This window comes from Pelecanus crispus, chromosome 10 (genome assembly GCF_030463565.1).
Source record: "Pelecanus crispus isolate bPelCri1 chromosome 10, bPelCri1.pri, whole genome shotgun sequence".
Taxonomy (NCBI): Eukaryota; Metazoa; Chordata; class Aves; order Pelecaniformes; family Pelecanidae; genus Pelecanus; species Pelecanus crispus.
Genome location: NC_134652.1, coordinates 18,177,204 through 18,196,814, shown reverse-complemented (window position 1 = coordinate 18,196,814; position 19,611 = coordinate 18,177,204). Strand labels below are relative to the sequence as shown.

At 35.8% G+C, this 19,611-nt stretch overlaps 1 protein-coding gene across 1 annotated transcript in view; it reads left to right on the top strand.

Annotated features, from left to right (window-relative positions):
- Positions 1-19,611, top strand: part of DNTT (DNA nucleotidylexotransferase) — a 96,884-nt gene that overhangs the window by 40,247 nt on the left and 37,026 nt on the right. The window lies entirely within an intron of this gene.

The following is a 19,611-nucleotide window of genomic DNA, read 5'->3' as shown; positions in this document are numbered from 1 at the left end:
TTTGATTTTATCACATGCTTCACTGTAAGAAAGTCTAAATTCAGTGAAGAAATGAAATTATTAACTCTTTTTGGAATTTTATTTTAGTAGCTTTTCACTAATGTTTGGTTGGGGTTATTTTTTAAATACTGTGGGACAGGAGAATTTGTATATTACTATTTGGAAGAAGTTTGATGAAAGGGGATGCTGACAATGTGAATATTGCAAGCCAAAACATATCAGTGGTGTTATAGAACAGCTCTATACCCAGAAACTAAGATAGTGAATGAAGTAGATCATACATTTATGTTTAGGGTCAGTTGCAAAATATCTGTCGAAGTGTTTATAAGTATAGTTTGTTTTCTATGAAAATTTTCAGTTCTTTTTTATTTTTGCATTTCTTTAGTGAAAATGAGTTCTTTTAGTCAGAATTTCTCTTTCATGATGAGCATCAGCTATAGAAGTTTCATACTATATTGTGTCATTTCACCCAGAGGCAGGGATATGTGCATCATGGAAAAGGTAGTCAGAGGCACAGAAACTTTTGTGAAGTGTTGCAATGCCTTTCAAGACCACTGAAATATTTTGATTCAGGTTTTGGCCAAGAAATTGAAATTACAACTTGGATTAAAACATTTGTTTCTCATTTATATTTAACTGTCCACACAAATCCTTCTGCTTTCTCTCGTTTTCCTGATCAGCTCTGCTAAATCCTTATTGCAAATAATAGAGTGATCAGAGAGAGAGAATAAACTATCAACTACAATTATCGCTCAGAAGTTGTAGCAAAACCAAGCGCCAGCACATATTTTTCCAGTCAATAGTGATTTTTTATAATGGTTGGGGTTTTTTGCCTTTTACATGGATATTCTCGGAGGTATATTTTCAAGCACTGCTCTGAAAAGTCACAATAATCAGGGTGTCTCTGATAAACATTCATCGTGAAGACAGCTGATATCGTGCATTGATTTCTGAAATGCTCAGCCAGTGAATTTAAACAGACTGATTTTAGTACTCAGGCCGGGAAGTATGTTGAAGTAGAATATTTTAAATCTACTACTTGAAAAGTATTTGCTGTAAATGGATGAGCACTAAGGGTTTTACAGGCTGTCTCACAAATAAATAGCTATAGAGTAAAATATATTCATGATAGTACGTAAAACTGGTAAGTAAATATCTTCTAAAAGTTATAGAGCATTAGGTACAAGGAAGACTATTAAGATAGTGGAATATATTCAGGGGAAGATAAAGTAGCAAAATAAAAGGAGAGACAGGGGATTTCAGATAAGGTGGTAAGATAAAAGAAAAACATAAAGAACAAGAGGTCAAATCAAAGATGTGCATGGCCTTGATGAGATGGGGATGCATAGTGTGTTAGACAGTTCTGTTCCTTAGATTTTATCTATAAAATAGTTTCATTGGGTTTCACCTGCTAAAAAGAGGATGCCTTACAAAATCCAAGCAACTCAAGGTGGGAATGGAATGAAGGGAGACAGCTAGTAACACTGTCTGTAACACTGAGAGACCTGCAGAAGAAAATGGTACTCTTGTATAAAGGCAAATTGAATCAAAACTGCATAAAGGCAAATTAAAACAAAACTCTGCCAGCAGTCCTCGGCTAAGTTCCCAGCAGTAAAGTCAGCTGTAAGGTGGCATTAATGGACCAAGGATAGAGCCTGATTATGAGATTTAATTAATGTGTTAAGAGAGAATAGTGCTACTGATGCTTAGCCAGCTTTCCACCGGACACATATAGGTGCACCAGAAAACAAGTGTCTGTTTCTTATTTTGTTTCAGACAATTGTACTTAAGTATCTCTACCTATGAGCACTGATGCCTGTCCCTAAGCAATTCAGGACCGAAGTAGAAATAATTCATTACATATCGTCTTGTTTGCAGTCCTTCTTGAATGTGTGTTGCTTCCTCTGATTGCTTTCTGATGCCTCAAATATTTTCAAGTATATTTCTTACTATTCATATAGCAAGATAATTTTGTTAGTATGTTTTACTCATAAGTGTTTCAGGGCATCTACACCAGAGATGAAGTTGTTCTGAAAATTTTGCTCTCTCTTAGTGAGCAGTTACTAAGATGAACAATATTATTCTGTGGTTCACTGTTTGCAAGAGATTTTGCAGGCTCAGATGCCAGACAGTCAGGGTTTGCAGGATCAAATGCCTGTTGTTTAGAGTCAAGAGATTAAAAATCAGTTCTAATTATAATATGTAACATACTGCATCACTTTTACCATGAGTTTATTCCTAGAAAGCTGGCTCAAAACCAGGACATTTATAGCAGAGTTTTCTCATTGCTGATTTACTCTTTAGCAGAAGTCAAAGTTTATTACAGGCTAGATAGTCACTGTAAAGATAGTTCACAGCACAAGCAAAGAATGACGTTTTCCTGGCAGATAATCATGAGAAAAGCTGCAAGCATCACTGACCTTGTATTATGCTTAGAGCAACCAGAAGATATGTTTTGCAGATCCCTGTGAGTGAGAGTAGCCATAACATTTTAATTAAGTGTGACATGATCATGCTAGTTATGTGGGGACATGATAATGAGGAGGTAACTGCTGGCTAATTTTTTTTTTGTTAGGATGCGAGTCAGACAGGATATTTTCTACATGTCAGATAACAAGAAAAAGATTAAAAAGGTTAAAATAAATCGAGTAGGAAATGCCTGAATTACAAGATATAGCCAGAAATAGTCCTTTTAGTTGCTTTCAGTTTAGGAATGGTGGAATTTATAATGGCTTGTTGCTATGCTGTGGGAGAGTTGGATGGAAATGTTTCAGGCAATCTTTTTGAAGAATGGAAAGTCAGCATTAAATAGAGAGCAGCAACACCTGATAAGATAGACTCAGTTATAATTGTCAGCTATGATAGTTGTTCTGTGATACTACTAGGGGGTATCTTGGAGAACATAAAAAAAACCCACAAAACCACACCACCATTGCAACGTTCCCTCTTCTCACACACAAGTTTATGAACTCATATTAGTTCACAAACTAATAACCCTACCCTCTGTATGTTATGTTACCCATCAAAGACTGCAGAAAATTTGCCCTTTATCTTGACATATCTTACAGATATAAGACACAGTTCTACCGGGTAAGCACAGCAAACATTCCTGGTTATTTGATCTTGTTGCAGAGGTTGCTGTGTCCAGTTGCACCTAGTTTGTCTGTGTTACTAATATCCTCATTGAACATTGTTGCTTATGAAATGTCTTGAAGTTGATACTATAGTATGCTTTTGTATCACTACCATAAATAGTTCTACATCCAGACTTAGTAAATGTAGATCATATCTCCACCATTCAAATATCATAAAAGAAATGTGAATAACCTATTGGTACATTCTAGCTAAAAGGTTGGTGGGAGCCTTGACATTCATTTCAGCCGAATCATGACAAAAGAGGAGGATATTTTAATTTGATTGAGAATTTGAACTGGCAAGAAATGGTGACCCAGGAAATGCATCTTCACATTTCAGCTAAAGGAATAAAAATACGTAGCTACAGTGAAGACGCCCTTAAAATGTCCTATTACCTGAGGTCACACAACACTACAGGTTGAAAAAGTCAAGATTATATTCAGGAAGAAGTCAGAACAAGAGTTTAGACAAATATGACATGACTGGTTCTTTGAGAGACTCTCTGAAAATATATGGCTAGAGCTTTACAATATCTGAATCAGGAAAAGGGCATAGAGAGAAGTTACATTCTCAAACAGAGTATCTCCTTGCCATGGTTTGGGAATTAAGGAAGTTGGTTAATAATAATCAGAGGAGTTTTCAATTTAGGATTAAATCAACTAAGGCAACTTCATGAGCCCCTTAGACTGATGGAGGATCATGTCCTGAAGCAGAGCAAGGAAATTTTGTAAAGGAGGGTAACAAGATTTCACTATGGAGAGATTTACTTAAGGTAGAAGGTAGATGTAATGACAGGCTTGTCTACACTTTAAAAGGCTTTTCTGATGTGCTTATATTTGTAGAATATATTGGCAGCCTTTCTCTGTGGAGATGCAGTGTTCCTTTGCCAGTATAGTTTAAATGATTTTCTCAAATGGAATAACCTATATAGGCCCAAAGCATATAACTGTTCAGCTCCAGGAACTGCTGGCTAACAGTGTGATTTCACACAACACAGCTATCTTGGCAAAACACTGTTGTAGACCAAGTAGACAAGCTTTGAATTTCAATTTATGTTTGAAAAGTGATCTCAAAACAGGCATAGCTGTTGTATCCCGTAATTCTGGCATAAAATATGTTCATTTTAATAATAAATACTATTTTGTCTGTAAAATTCTAGTTTTCTAAGTGTATCCTGTAGGTTAAGAGTAAAGTCCTCTTCCCTTAGACACAATTAGTTGGTTACACAATCCAAATTAGATCTGAAAAGAGAGCAATTTTATTTTCTCTAGCTTATGCTTCTGTAAAATTCCCAACTACCTTACTTGCAGTTAGGGGTATGCAAGTGTAGTTATGGAAAACCCATGTCAGCCCAATCCTGGAAAGACTTAACAGTTCACTCTAAAAATTCAAGTGAGTGAGCAATGTCATTAAAACTAAATGGATTGCACACATGCTTGAAGTTTAAACTGTGCACACTTTTTTCAGAAGTAATTCAGTAAAACTTTAGTGTCTTGGTAGAAAGGCTAAACTAAAACTTACCATCCTGCAGTTGTATGCTGGCAGCCACGCAACTCTTTAATTTGAAATTAACAGATATTATATTCCATTGGGCGGAATAGATGAATAAAATATCTTACAGTAATCACAACTAAAGTAGAACTATACATATTGCCACAAAATGCCAGAAAGTTCAACTTCATAAATCAGCTTCTCATATCTTTGTGACTAACTCAAATGCATTAACAATCACCTGCACTCCTCAGCCATCACACCACCAGCTCAAACAGAAATCTTAATCCTATTTTATTTTAGAATTTTATTTTAGAATCTGGTGGGGGGACGTCTTTTTTTGGTCTCCCCCCCCCAGCAATCCATTTCTCAGTTCAAGGAATTTTAATAGAAAACCTGTCATGTTTGTATAACTTCCAGTACAGCTGAGCAGGAAGCAATTAGAAACCTTTATTTTTATGGCAGGTTGATTCTACATATTGTCCCATCACTGCCCAGTAAGCGAAACCCAGGCTGAACATCTAATGTCATTCAGACACTCTGAAAATGCACGTTTCCTTCCTTGCATGAACATTAATATTGTCTTTTAAATTGTTTAAAGTGGATGTTTTGATTTTTGGAAATGCCAAAGTACACATGCATGAAAAAGAACATTTTGATGGAAGCTTCTGTGACAAAGGGATATGACAAAGGAATAATCCATTTGAAAGTCTCAAGAGAATTAGCTAGAGAGAATTAAAATGGTCTGGGATTGACTGCATGTTTTCAATCTACCACCAGAAAGCTTCAATACAGCAAAAATTGTTGCTATAAAGCTATTTGTTAATTTTGTTATAGTGTCAGTATAGAAAAATACCTTTTTCTTCTTTCAAAATAAAATATCGTATCTTAAATACTAGTTTATATATATTAATGAGATTCTGAGTAAGAAGAATAGAAATACAATTCTGAACCAAACAATTCTCTCTTGGACAATAAAAATCTAAACTAGTAAATGGAAACTGCCTTAGTTGCAAAATAATTTTTTTCTAGTTGAAAAAAATGTGTGACAAATAGCTTCATAAAAGCATTTTTTTTTAAATATACAGCTTTCATAATTAATAATGCAGACTGTTTTCAGTAAATAATTTGAATGCAGCTGACCTTTCTGTTTTCTCTGTTGCATTATTAATGATGTTGAGGAGATCACTAGGTTATTGTTCTAGCAATATACAACTCACTTAGCTGAGGTTTTGGTTTGCAATTAATGCTGTTTGAAATGTGGCACCTGAGTAGATTATGTACCAGCTGAGATGGAAACAAAAAAGCTTTCTGACTTGCAAGTCTAGAATGTCAATGCATTTCAACTGCTCAGTTCCACCTTTAAGCATTTGGAGTACATGTATAATCTACAGCCAGCTCTTGATTACTCCATCTAAATACCTCATGATGGCAAACTTCATTCTCTGGCAGAATACTGGCAGAAGGTGGACACAGCACCTGAATTTGTCTTGAATCAGAGCAATATCTATATATAATGATTAATCCAGATCTAGAAGGGTCCAGCTCTCTCCCAGTTTGTGGTAGCCTGCCCTGAAAAGCGCCAGTCACCACCTACCTCCAAGGAAGTCAGACAAGTTCTAAAAACCTTAACCTTCTCCTTTCGTCATCTCATACTGATTTATTGTTGGATAGAGGGACAGGTCATTTTCTTTACCTTTTTTCCTTTGTTTTTTTCCCAAAGTTCATCGTACTCTGAGAGTTCACTGAAACACCTGGCATTTTTGAGTGCACTGATCTCTTTGTTGTGTTCTTCATAAGTAGATGTAGTTAAATTTCCTTGTCTCTCAGTTTGCATAATTCTAAAGTTTTTGTTAAGCCTTTGAATTAGGCCAAAAGAGACTAGGTATTTTGGGATGTCTGAGCAGGTCTAGTCTGAGATGCCTGCTCTTATAAACAACAAAAATGTACCTTCTCTCTAGTCAAGCCTGATTCTTCAGTACTTACTACGTATTGGAACATGTCCTTTTTCTCCTGCAGATTTCAGAGTAATTAGAATTTTACAGTTGCTGGTAACCAAAGACACTCTACCACTGTCATACAGACTGTTTCTTAAGAAAAAACCACGACAGTGAGAAAGCTTGCTCCATGTTATCACTGAATATGCTGACAGTAGAGTTTACACATGCAAAACTAGATAGATGTTTTAAGACTAAAGTATCGTCTGCATACTCTTAAATTTCAGCTGAATATACGAGATCCCAAATCCACATCAATACTCATTGGAGTGTATATCTTTTTCAAGCAGTGTTGAAGAGGTTTTGCTTTGCCATTGATTGGCACTTGGCAAAATTTATGTATGCAGGAAGTTTCTATGATGTCATTTGAAATTCTTGATTGGAATGGAGTGTAATTTAAAGGATTTGCCAAGACAGCAAAAGCAAAACTTCAGCAATGTATTTCATGACTTTAAATAAAACTGTGACAGATTGGTATGGTACATTTCATAAGCTTTAAAAGCTTGAAATTGTATGGACAGCTTCCAGGTACAGTTGCATTATTTACATGAAATTGAGACAGCACTCTCAGTGATTCAAAGCTTAAGCATAGTTTTGTTTTGGTTGATGGAACAGTGAATTTACTTCAAATACAGTATTCGGAGAGCCTAGAGCTGTTAGTAGCAAAAAGACTTCTTGTGTGCAAGCCGAAAAGGGATAAATATTCAACATCAGGGTGTAATTGGTGACAGCCACATTCAGACATTTATGTAATGGAAAGCTGGAAGGCAATAATGCCATCTAGGCCATGCAAGTATTATAATATACAGAGATAGCCATACTTTCTAATTAAGAAGTAGGTGACTGAATTCTTACATGGCCATTATCCTATCTTGCTGTCTCAGTAGAAACCAGCCTGGTAGAGGAGTAGTTTTATAAACAATTTTAATAGTGTGTAATAAATTTAGTTGAAATTTAATTTTGTAACTTTTTCACAGAATTTTTTTTGTTTGTTTTTTTAACAACTCTGAAGTTGAGTTAAGGTTGAAGGGAATTAATTTCACCATGTGAGTAATAGGTGGTCCTCCTCAAGATAATATATACAAAAATAGACCAATCAGATTGTAGTTTTTGTTTGTGGAATAATGTTTTCTGGTCAATTTTTTTTTTTCATTGGATCTTCAAATTTTGACTTCCATTAAACTTCCATAATGTTTCACAAGACATATATTTCTTATATATCCGTGTATAAAAGAATCCTCATGCAGATTTATTTTAAACTGAATATACTTTGAAACAACCATTTGGCTAAAAGTCCACAGAAGCCAATATATAAACACACCTTTCACCATTCATTCCTTTCACAAGGCAGGGAAATAAATCTTTTCAAGATTTTGCATTATAATATTTTTAACCCATTAAATAATTTTTAATGCAGCTAATCTAGTAAAGCTTTATAAGATCAGTGGATAACTTTAAATTTAGCAATATTGCTGGTCATTTAAGTTCTTCAGTTGAGTAACCATTTTCTGATTTATCTTTTCTTCTTATTGCATTAAAGCAATATCAAATATCCATTAAAGCAAAGCTTGAAAAAAAGCATCAGCACGACATGAAGAGGAGTATCCCAGGTGTGTTGTAGTCTGAGAAACAGTGTCTAGGCTTCCTTTGGGTCAAAAAAGACACATAGAGTCAAGCATAGCATGACATATGCTTGGTCTTTGAAAACACATTTAATGACAGACTAGGTGAATAGCATGCATTACTATACGTTTTTGAGGCAATATAGTCACTGAGGGTGAAATTAGGTTTTAAGTAAGATTTAAGTGGTGTTGCGCAGGTTTCACACTGGTTCTCCTCACTTCAGTGATTTTGACCCCCAGAGCATAACTTGCAGACACTTCTTTATCCTGACTTGGTACAAGAAAGATCTTTTAAGTAATGTATTCTCTGCATTGTTAGGTGTTTCCCTCAAAGTCTCCTTGAACAGCAGCTGCTGATGCTCCATAGCAGTGATATCCTGCTGAATAAATGAGAAACCAAAAGTGCTTGTTTTGTGTAACCAATGTTAAAGCTATATTCCCTTATGCTGTATAAGTAACATTTCTGCTCCTAAAGAGAAAGGGACTTTTCCATTGCTACTTCATTGCAGAATTGGATTAGCTTCAAAAATAAAATAAATAGCTTCCACAGCTACGGAAAATGAGTTCTGTCCCCAGTGAATTAGAATTAGTGTTACACTGGGCAAGAAAAGTAGCAATTTAATAGAACTGTCCACCCTCAAGCACCTCTTCCAGAGAAGACACCTGTGAATCTTTGCCAAATACTTATATAGTTCAGCTGGGTTTACATTGGATTACTTGACTGGGTGAAGAAGCTGCTATATGCTATCTTCGTCAGTTCAAACCTTTGTAGAGGCCTGATTTATAGCTGCCCAGGAGAACACTGGCTCAGTTCTCACTATGTTTTCATTTTGGAGACAGTCTAATCTAAAATTATGTTATTCTTAAATCAGTGGGAAAAGTAATTCTGCAGACAAAGCTACAACAGCGATTTTTTTTTACCCACAAATTGCCTCAAAATGAGTCAGAGTATCTCTCAGAACTGTATGGTATCTTTTCAGTTAAATGTATCATTAATTCAGTTTTAATTTTAATTGTCTTTGCTGGTGGCAGAATTTATTTCAGTTAATTTAATTTGATTATTGCTATTTCAGACATTAATCATCATCCTATTAAACCATCTTACAGATATTAATTATGTCACAAAATAACCCTGTGATGTACAGTCAGGGAAGAATTAATCCTCAAGGGACAGGAATTCCAGAATTTCCTTTGATATGGAATACAAAATTTCAGTCAGTTTGGGTTTATATTTCCAGAAATAGTAAACTCTCAATTTTTATCAGCTTGTGCAAACCAAGTCCAGTAGGGTGACTGGGCACTAAAATCAGAGTCTAGCTACAACATGTTTGTGCAAGTATTTTCCCACACTGGCACTTCTCACCTCAATGGGTATTTTATAGTACATTACCACCTATATGACGTAAGAAAGAAGAGAGAATGAATTTTGACACTGTCTGGGAACTACTAGTGTCAAACTGCCTTTGAATGTAGCTAGGATCTAATTTGGATAACAAACCAGGAGAGCAGAAAGTATCCCAAGAAGTCAGATATTCCCGTGCCCATAACTATCTCCCACAGAACCCTCATGGGATCTTGCTTTATTGTTTTCCTCATTACTTCAGGCATGTTACTTTATTTTTGAAAAGCAGGGACTGACGTGCTTATGTGGAGCATGTTGGGATTCATTTACTCAGGCTGAAATCATAAATGATACCTGCCGTAGATACTTGCAGTGTAAGGTGGGGAGGATCCTTCTTGGTTATCCATTTTTTAGTAACCATGGGCAAAATCATGATCTAGGATTTGTAATTATCCATTGCATAAAATAACCTGATAATCTGTACAGCTCTCTCTTCCTATTTATCACCCCAGTCCTGCAATGGAAGGCTTCCCTGAGTTTCAATTCTGGAATCAGAGCTATCTATGATTCCAAAAACTACAACCTTCGGGAAGCTTAGTATGTCTTCATGTGATAAATGGTGTAGATGAGCCTCTGACTATCTAATCTGATGAACTATAAAATGGTATCTTGCCTCTGGCATCCTCATCAATCTTGTATCTTTGTCATGTTTAAGGTGGAGGTATAAAGATCATGCACCTAGACAGCAAGTGAAGCTGGTGGTAGAGTTTGGCATGTTTGAGTGCCCCTAGTTTATCCTGGCTGAACGTTCCCCCTTCCACCCTCCCTCTGCTGACAAAGTAATCATTGCACAGTGTGTGTCAGGCTTGTGAGCCGTTACTTTTTGCATCCTGCTGTCTCTGCTTTCTCTGTGTCAGTGTTTTTGGATTGTTGACTTTGGTTGAGCTGCTTTTGCAGTTCAGTGAGTGTTTATTTTCTTGCTACCTACTCTATATGTATGTGAACCACCATTGTGTTGACACTTGAATCTAAATGTTGTTTTGAAAATGTGGATCTGACTTGAATATTAAGGAAAACTGCTGAACCAAAGCTGACAGTGATTTGAAGAACAGCTTATGTGTACAGGGTTTAGCTGGTCATTTATGATAGCAATGGATTGGTATATATGCTGCTACTTAGGCCACTAATACTTTTTACAGTATTGAACAGAATAGGTAATTGAGAGTTTCTGAGGAAATAACTTCAAATAAATGTTACAGCATTTTATTGTAATTTGGAAGAGCCTTTCTGTCACAAACAAGACAATTTTCTAACTTGTTTTTTTAGCTATTACCCAGTTCTAGTTGCAAATGAAATGAGAATGTTGCAAACATTATGATCTCATCCATTCAACAAAATCCTTCAGCATGCAATCACTGTGGCAGAAACCCTTGCACAGATACGGTTCTGTTAATTTCCTTGGAAAGTGCCTTGTTCTTTCCTGTCAGTGTACTAATTATATACCTAGCAAAGGTCAGTGTCCTTATGAGTCAATAAAGCCACTTACTTTAGGTCCAGATTTCAGACCTGAAAAAAGGTCAGAAGAAAGTGTGCTGAAATAATTTCTGATTAAATTCTGAATTCAGGAAATTCACTCAAGCAAAATATTCTGAGAATTTTACTTATTGGTCTACTTTGCATTTATATTTTATTAAACTGTAAATAACACATCTGAATATGGAACATTATGGAACAAGGTTTTGAAAATCTGTAGTATTACAGCCAAGAATTATTCTTGGTGGAACGAAATCTGTGACTACTTTGAAATCAATGGAATTTTTCTCCTCTGGCTGTTAAACAGTCCAGGACTTTACCTGCTATGTAATAGCTGTAGCACTGTCACACTCCAGTACTTCCATCTTAAAGATTTTTTTTCTCTTTATAATGGGGTTTATACAAGAAAAAGGTATTTCTTCATAGTTTGAGTGACAGTAACTCAGAATTGTTTTAATATCTGGCTGTAAGAAATTGTCCATCTCTTGTTCAAGGTCTCAGCAAAGACTACTTAATAAGCAAATCCACAAGCATGCAGACTACCTGGGATCTGGAATAAAAATTTTTGTTCCTCTTCTGAGAAGGCACCTGTGGGAGACAGGTGGTAGAGGTACCTTAATCAGGACTGTGGTTATTAGAGACAGAATTACCATGCCACGTCTATTTGGTCAAACTCAACTAATGTCAAATAACAGTTCTACTTTGCTAGTACAGTGGGAGTTAAATCAGACCCAGCATAGAGGATACATCCCTAGAGTAAAACTATGTCATTAGTATCACAATAGTCAGAAAGAAATCTTTGAACTATGTATGCATGTGTGTGCATGTTTGATTATAGCTGTAATTATATGTTTGACTATACATGCACACTGAGGCTACTAGAGTTTTCCCTCAGGAACACGCATTTTGTGGTACTTATAAATTATTTGTTTGCCATATCTAAAAGGAGTGATTCTGCTACTTATCCAAGCTTTCTCTTTGCTGCTTAAACAAAAGTTCATTGTGCTATGACACAATTTGTCCATTCCTTCAGCTGTGTGTAATCTTCTGCAACATTTAATCCCTTTTCCATTGCCACACAATCATCACTTCAGCAATTGCATTTGGTCTTCATAGATGTTTATGCATATTGCTCATCTATATTCAAGGAAATATTCAAATGGCCTCACATATTTTCAAATCACTTGGGGGTGTCTGTCTAGAAGCTGTCCTCCCTGCATTTGCCAAAAGAAGAATACAGAGATGACGACACTTAATTTAACATGCAATGAATTCCCATATTTCTTTCCACAAATAAAGGACCTGTCATTTTTTTTAAATATTGACTTTCAGCATTTTAGCTAGTATCCAGCTTGCTATACACATGCATTTCAGCTGGATTGCTTTTAATCAGAGCTCTTTGGAAAGAAAGGAGAGTTATATCCTCTGATATTTTGTGCACACTCTCCACATGCTAACGCCCGCTCCATGTAGTTCTGGCTGAGATTACTTTTACTGATTTTCCTAGCTTTCTGTATCAAAATGCAACTATACAATAAAATGGTCAGGAAAGTGAGAATTTAAAAATCTTGCCAGTTTTATGGTGAATATTGGTTGCATAGCAATTCCTGATGGCCTGAATTTTTTTGCTGTCTTTCCTGATAGCAGTCATTCTCAGGAAGCTATTTCCCAGCTACGGGTTGTTTTTATTCAGTGTAAAGGCTGCAAATTATATGGCTAAAACATCCATTAACATTTTTTTAAAACCTTTTCAATCTACCAAATCTGAATATTAATATTATCGTAAATGTACTGTTTTAGTAAATACAGTCCAGTTTCATCAAACAGACTAACTCAGAACATTAGCCAATGTCCAATGTTTAAGAGTTCATATGCCTTCCTCCACAATGAATATTTTCCCACAGTTTTAACAGGAATAAAAGGTTCAGTCAAATAGAAAGAAGCCTGAAATGTCTATGCAAAATTTGTTTCTGTTCTCCATTATTTGTCCCCACTTCATTATGTTATATTTTGTGGCAGTCAAATGAGTGTATGATTTGAAGATTTATTATGTAATTAATTATACACAATTAATTTGCTTCATTCCAGGAACCCCAGATAAATTTATGCTGCTTTATTATTTAATATAGTTGATCAGACATTGGAAATGAGCACCTGTTAGTTGTTAGTCTTCCAGGTTCTTAAATATATATGCCTGACTTTATGCAAATGATTAATGCCTCTGATATCAGTGGAGGCGTTCTCATGTGTAAAGTTCAGTGTGCGTGTGTAAACCCTGAAGGATTTAGCACACATGCAACCTCATTCAACACTTACAATGCTATCATTATGCCAATGAGAGTTTTGTCTGAATAGGGAATAGATAGGATTTGCTTAATAAGTGGAGACTTGGCTATACTGTGACTGTAACAAAATTTAAAAAAAAAAAACCAAACCAAATTATTTGGGAATTTTCCATCTGTTTTTTGAGAACCAGAAATACAAGTTGGCCAGCTTGTCTCCAGTCCAGGCTCTGATAGTGCAGAGCCAGTGGGCCACGGTCATCTCTGATGATCTTTCTGAGCAGCTACCAAAAACCTTTTTCTTCTTCTGAATATTAAGTACCTTCTTAAGTGCTAAAAAGAGTGTTCAAGTGCCCTTCCTAAGATGATTTTGAGAGTTGATTGAATTACGGAATATGGCAGCTGTGAAGAAAGAGTATTTTAGACTGCCCTGGAAAACCTGATACTATATTGGATTCCTGGTCCAAAATTTCTAGCCAACGCAACAAAGTTCACTTTGTATTTCTAATCAGAAGTCAGGCAAATAATTTCTCATTTAGCTGACAAGGACAGTTCCAAGGTAAATCATTCAACCTCAGAATGGTTTTCACACAGGAGCGAAGACAGAGTTTTGCTTGAGAAGGATTTGTAAAAACTATTATAATCCTACTTTGAATGAAGTGCGAACCTCTGAAAATGTAAAAATATGCAGTCTGTAAGTTACAACATCACAGTGACCATTACCAAATAACCTAAATAAACCAAAGACCGATCTAGTACAGTGTTCAGGGTTTTAAAGTCAGAAGTCATTTTTATGATCATCTAGTACTGGAGGGAGGCCATTCAGTTAATCACTTTAATGCTTTGAAGGTCTTCCCAGAAGACTTTTATGCAAGGATTTATCCTAGTCATTCTGGCTTATTCAACAGCAGGGTAACAGTTGGATCGTCAAATGAGAGAAAACTTTTACGTCTATTGTAATATGATTATAGGAACTTGAAAACTAACAGGTACATTTTAAAGAGCTGTCAGTGAGAAAGAATAAGTGAGGTGCACCCAAGAAGAAAAAATCTAATACAGAGCCTGTAAAATCAAGCTAGGAAAGAATTCCAGGGAAACAAAAAAATACCCAGATCTGTGTATTCCTTCTTGTCATTCCCATGGTCTCTGAATGCTAAGCAGACAAGAGTGAGAATGTCACTGCAGTAGAGCATAAAATATTTTTTAAAATAAATTATCCATATTTGGAAGAAAAAGGGAGGAATCATATTGTAGGGCAAAATACAATGGAGATAGAGGAAGCCAGTGAAGAAAAACTACAGTGCAGCAAGATTAGCTGGAAAATACAGGGCTATGTGTATGTACTGTGAGTAATGGCAGACTTGGATACATCTGACCATAGCTGAAGAAAGAGGCTACTCTTGGAGAAGGGCCCTCACAGTTGAAGGGAGCTGATAGTGGTAAAGAAATCTAGGACTTAGACTGTAACATTTCAAAGGAGAAATGCCTTTTCTTGGTTAGCAGGCAAAGCACAGCATATTTTGGCAACACTGAGAAATGAGTAATATTTCTATGCACAATACAATGTCAACAGTAAAGGTAATAATAAATCATTTTTATGGCAGATCCATCCAAAGGTATTGTGCTGTCTGTGATTTTACTTTGATGCTTATATTTCCTAGAAATAGGCCTGAGCAGGAGATGCATTTACTCTTATAAACATAGTCCGTTGATGTTCACTTTGTATTCCATGCACTTCAAGGGCTTGCAAGATTAAGAAATCTTCCAGTTTCACCTAATGTAAGCACACACGTGGAAATACAGTATCAGCTTCTGTATCCACTTGAACTCTCTGTAAGCACAAAAATTGCTAAATGGTTTCCAGGGTTTTGACGCATAATTCATTGCTGCAAAAAAAAGTGGTTTAACCTCCTCCATTAGTGAAGTTTTATGAGTGGTAGAGAAATGTTAGTCCATCTTTCCTCAACTAAAGTCAGTTTATCAGAATTGTCATTGATATGGCTTAGCCATTATGTAGTATCCTTGGATTTCAAAATACTCTGCACGCATACTACTCTAAAATGTCTAATCATGCAGATGTTGCCCTTATAGAGTAAGACAATATGATTATCCTTTGCCATACATTCATGCATTTACGTTTTACTCATAATGATAGTTATGTTTGATGACTTGGTATCTAGATTTTGTATTAAAACAATAACAGCAAAAAAGAAAATTCCAACAACCTCAAAGATAATTAATTGACTACTAAGAAACACTAGCTTTATATAGGTTTAGTCAGCCAAGAATTGAACACAATTAATTAACAGTGCTCTGTCTTTTATAGTCTGCAGGCTTGAATAAATTCTGAGGACTAAACCTAAGCTGCAGTTTCAGTTCTGCAAGGTGCTGGTTTTGTCATAGCTCCAGCCCAACAAGGATTTAGGTTTAGATTTAAAGAAAAGAAAAAGAAAATCTAAGCAGATATGAATAACAAATTCAAAACTTGAATCCATGTCCTTTCTTCCTGTTCAAATCCTCAGAAACCGGAACTCCCCAGTCATGTCCCTGATTCTGCTCCTAGGGACAGCTATGCTTTTGCTTCATAACAGCCCCAGCATTTCCAGGTATAAGCAAATAATTTCCCAGATCCTACTTATGCCCAGGTGGAATCTAGAAACTAGACAGATTATCATTCTCATTTCACAGGAGGCCTAGAAAATAGACAAGCTCTGAGCAACCCGCATACACATTAAGAGGATGTATATTATTTTTTCTAAAATGTCATTGCAGCTGTTTTTATTTTTTAAAATAGTACTCAAATTTTATATAAAAGCCTTGTGATTAGAGTACATAGGCAGTGGCATGCCAGAATCAAATCTCCCACCATCCATTAATGTGCTAAAATCACTAGCCTGGGTGGATTTATGCCACCCTGCAGTATAAAATGGGAGATTTGCAGAGCCAGGAAGAGAGAGTGTGATGTAGCGTACTGACTAGGATGCCCATTTAGAGAGGAGAACTCTTAAGACTCTGCTCCCCGCACCAAGCACTGGCTCTGTATTTTGTATTTAACAGCCAGTGGATGACAAATAACTTGGCTGTGAAAACATCAAGCAGTGTTCTGCTTCCTGGATGAGTGGTTTTAATCCAATAGCTAATAACAAGTAAGTAAATAACCTGTGGATGCTGGCGTAGACCCAAAGGCTATGTCCAAACTCTGGTCCTGGAACTGTACCCCAGTGGAAGGCAGAAGGAGAGGAGACTGAGGAGATGCCTTCTGTGATGCAGGAACATTGCCAATATTCCTAACAGAAAAGTAAGGCAATAAAAAGATGAGGAATCACTGTACCAATCACTGGGCTACCAAATGTAAGACAAACCCAGGCACTGATAGCATCAATTTGGTGTTTGTTTTTCAAAAAAGTGTTTGTTTTCATTTTAAGTGAATGATGCTTAGTTAACCCCCTTCAGTCTCTAGATCATGGTGAAGCCCATCTGTAACCCTGTGTAAGGAACCTGCTCTCTTGAATGTGATGGCATTTGAAAAAGACTGTAGCTTGCAGTGTTCCTCTTGGCAAGCTTCAGGAATGAACAAGAGATCAAGGTTTCATCTCTGAGGTGCTTAATCTGGTGATGAATTCTGGGTTTTCATATCCAGTCTGAAGACTAGATGTTTGGAACCACGGTGTTTAACTTGTATATAATCAAGTCCTGTATCATATCTAGTCTTTAGGTATATAGTTAGCTTCAGCTTCAATGAATTGTTGATGTGCATATAGAGTTAATTGTTGATAAACAAATACATATGTTTATGTACTTCTGAGCTGGGGACAGAGCACCTTGGCACTATCTCGTGTAATTTTATGAATACTGATGGCTGTATATTTGTATGTATACACACACAAATATATATAAATCTATATATGTGAAAAGCCCTACTCTGCTGAAATCAATGGCCACGTTCTCTTCAGCTTCAACAGAATGATGGTCTGAATCTATGTGCACTTTACTGCAGCTTTTTGCGTGATTTACATGCTGTGAGTAATATATATTATACAGGTTTTTAATTTACTAGATTGTTTTTCTATTTTGAGGACGGTAATAAATTTTTCTAGGATGAAATACATTATCTGGTAAAGAGTACTAGTGGAAATTAGACTAAATGTTCCAGTAACAGCCTGACAAATTCAGTCAGAAATTAATCCAATGTGAATTAGTTCAAAGAGAAGCTGAAATATAACTGACAATAACAATGATTTTATATTGTGTGCTTTTATGAGAGATTTAAACGCTCTAACTTCACAAATAAAAAGCATTTCAATAAATGCTCTCTGTCTTGGGAAATAGATGGCCAGTGAAACACCTTGGATTTCTTGGGATTTTATGGCTGGATTGATGCAGGATTTTATAGATGTTGTTAACCTAAAATATGTATGTGTTAGTACCAGAGGAAGAATTGGGCATCAGCTCCCAATTCCATCAGCTTCCAATTTCTTCCTTTGATTTTTTTTTTTTTTTTAATAATTTTAGGCAAGTTTTCTTATGCCATGTTCTGCATCTCTAAGATAGAATAGTAAATTCCTTCCCTTTGAAAAAAACATTTTGAGACACGTACGTAAAAGGTGCTAAGTAAGAGCTTTGGATTATTATGGTAATTTGAGAGATAATGATTGTCATCCTACAAAATAACTCAGAAAGTGTCACATGGAATACTAAATGTTTTTTAACTCCTTGAGTTTGAATTGCTGTTTGGTTTCTAAGCCTAGACTGATGATTTGTTTGAAACTTCTTTTGAAACCATTTCCACCTGTTTAAGTAGTTGTGACTTTGCTGCAGACATGGTACAATAGTTGCATTGTAGTGAGTTAGACTGCTTGTCAAATGTAAAACCTAGATTTTTATTTCCTTACATCTTGCTGCTAACACTGCTCAACTATCCATCAGTTAGATGATTTCCTGTCACCAAATGGAGGTTGACATGTCTGCCAATCAGCTCTGTTCCTACAAATTTCTAAGTTTAAGAAATCAGGTTCAGTTTTATGCACTTTTTTAAGAGAATGAACTATTTAATTAAATACAAAAAAGCAAATATTTTGTTCTGTACAGTTCCCATTTTCACTGCTTGTATAACAATTCACATATTCTCTGAATACTGGACACAGTGTTGAACTGAAACACATCTGAGCTGTAACGTCACCTACCCTTGTGAATATCAGCAAGAGCAGACTTTTCCCATGAACACACAAAAAAGATTTTGAGATGTGCTACACTTAGGTGCCACTACTCCAGATTTCAGATGCTTACTTCACCTCCTGCACACCACACCTAGCTGCAGAAATATCTCCTCTGCTGCTTTTTCCTTAGGCTGGCCTGATTACAGCCAATAAATAGATGTGTATGCAGTCCATGTTGCAGTATTTAGACCAAAATGAAAACCTTGTATTGGTTCTGCAATCCTCAGATGAATTGCACTCTAAGATAAATTTTCAGATGTTCTCAAACATTTTATAATTCTGAAGGGAAACATTCTGATAGCATGCTTTTGCCTGTTTTCCAATGATAGCTACGTCTTAATATCACTTAGGTTTAATACGTTTGGTAAGTGGATGAAAGGCAAGCTGAATGCTTAGACTTAAATGAAGAAAAACAAGAGGTTATGACATCATTTTTCATTAAAAACATTTACAATTGAACTTTTTGCATATGGATTTAATTGTGAAATCTTTAGTGGGTGTAATAAACAAGCTTTAGTCACATTAAGGCTGAACTACTCTCAAAAAAATGAAGCTCACTCTCTGCAAAAGGCATTGTTATATTTTAAAAGAGAAGAAATGTAAAACACTCAGAGATTTTATGTCTGCCATTAAAAGAAACAATAAAATTATTCATAATCACAGTTTTGTTCATTAAAGTGTCCATCAAAAGCTAAAGAAGAATATTCAAGCCTGCAGTAGTCAGACTGGCAAATTTATCTGCTCTTAGTGCACTGGATTCATAATATGTACTATGGTATTTTCATTATGTTTTTTTATCAAAAAATGACTGAATGTTCTTTTCTGGGACTTAAGGGGAAAAAAAAGAGAGATGTAACATCACCGAATGGATCTGCAGTACCTACTTGAACAACAGAGAAAATACATCAAAAACCTTAAATTATTGCTTAACAAAGAACGCAGACAGATCCAATAAAAGAAATAGAAGATTCCATTTTGACTATGTTTCAAGAA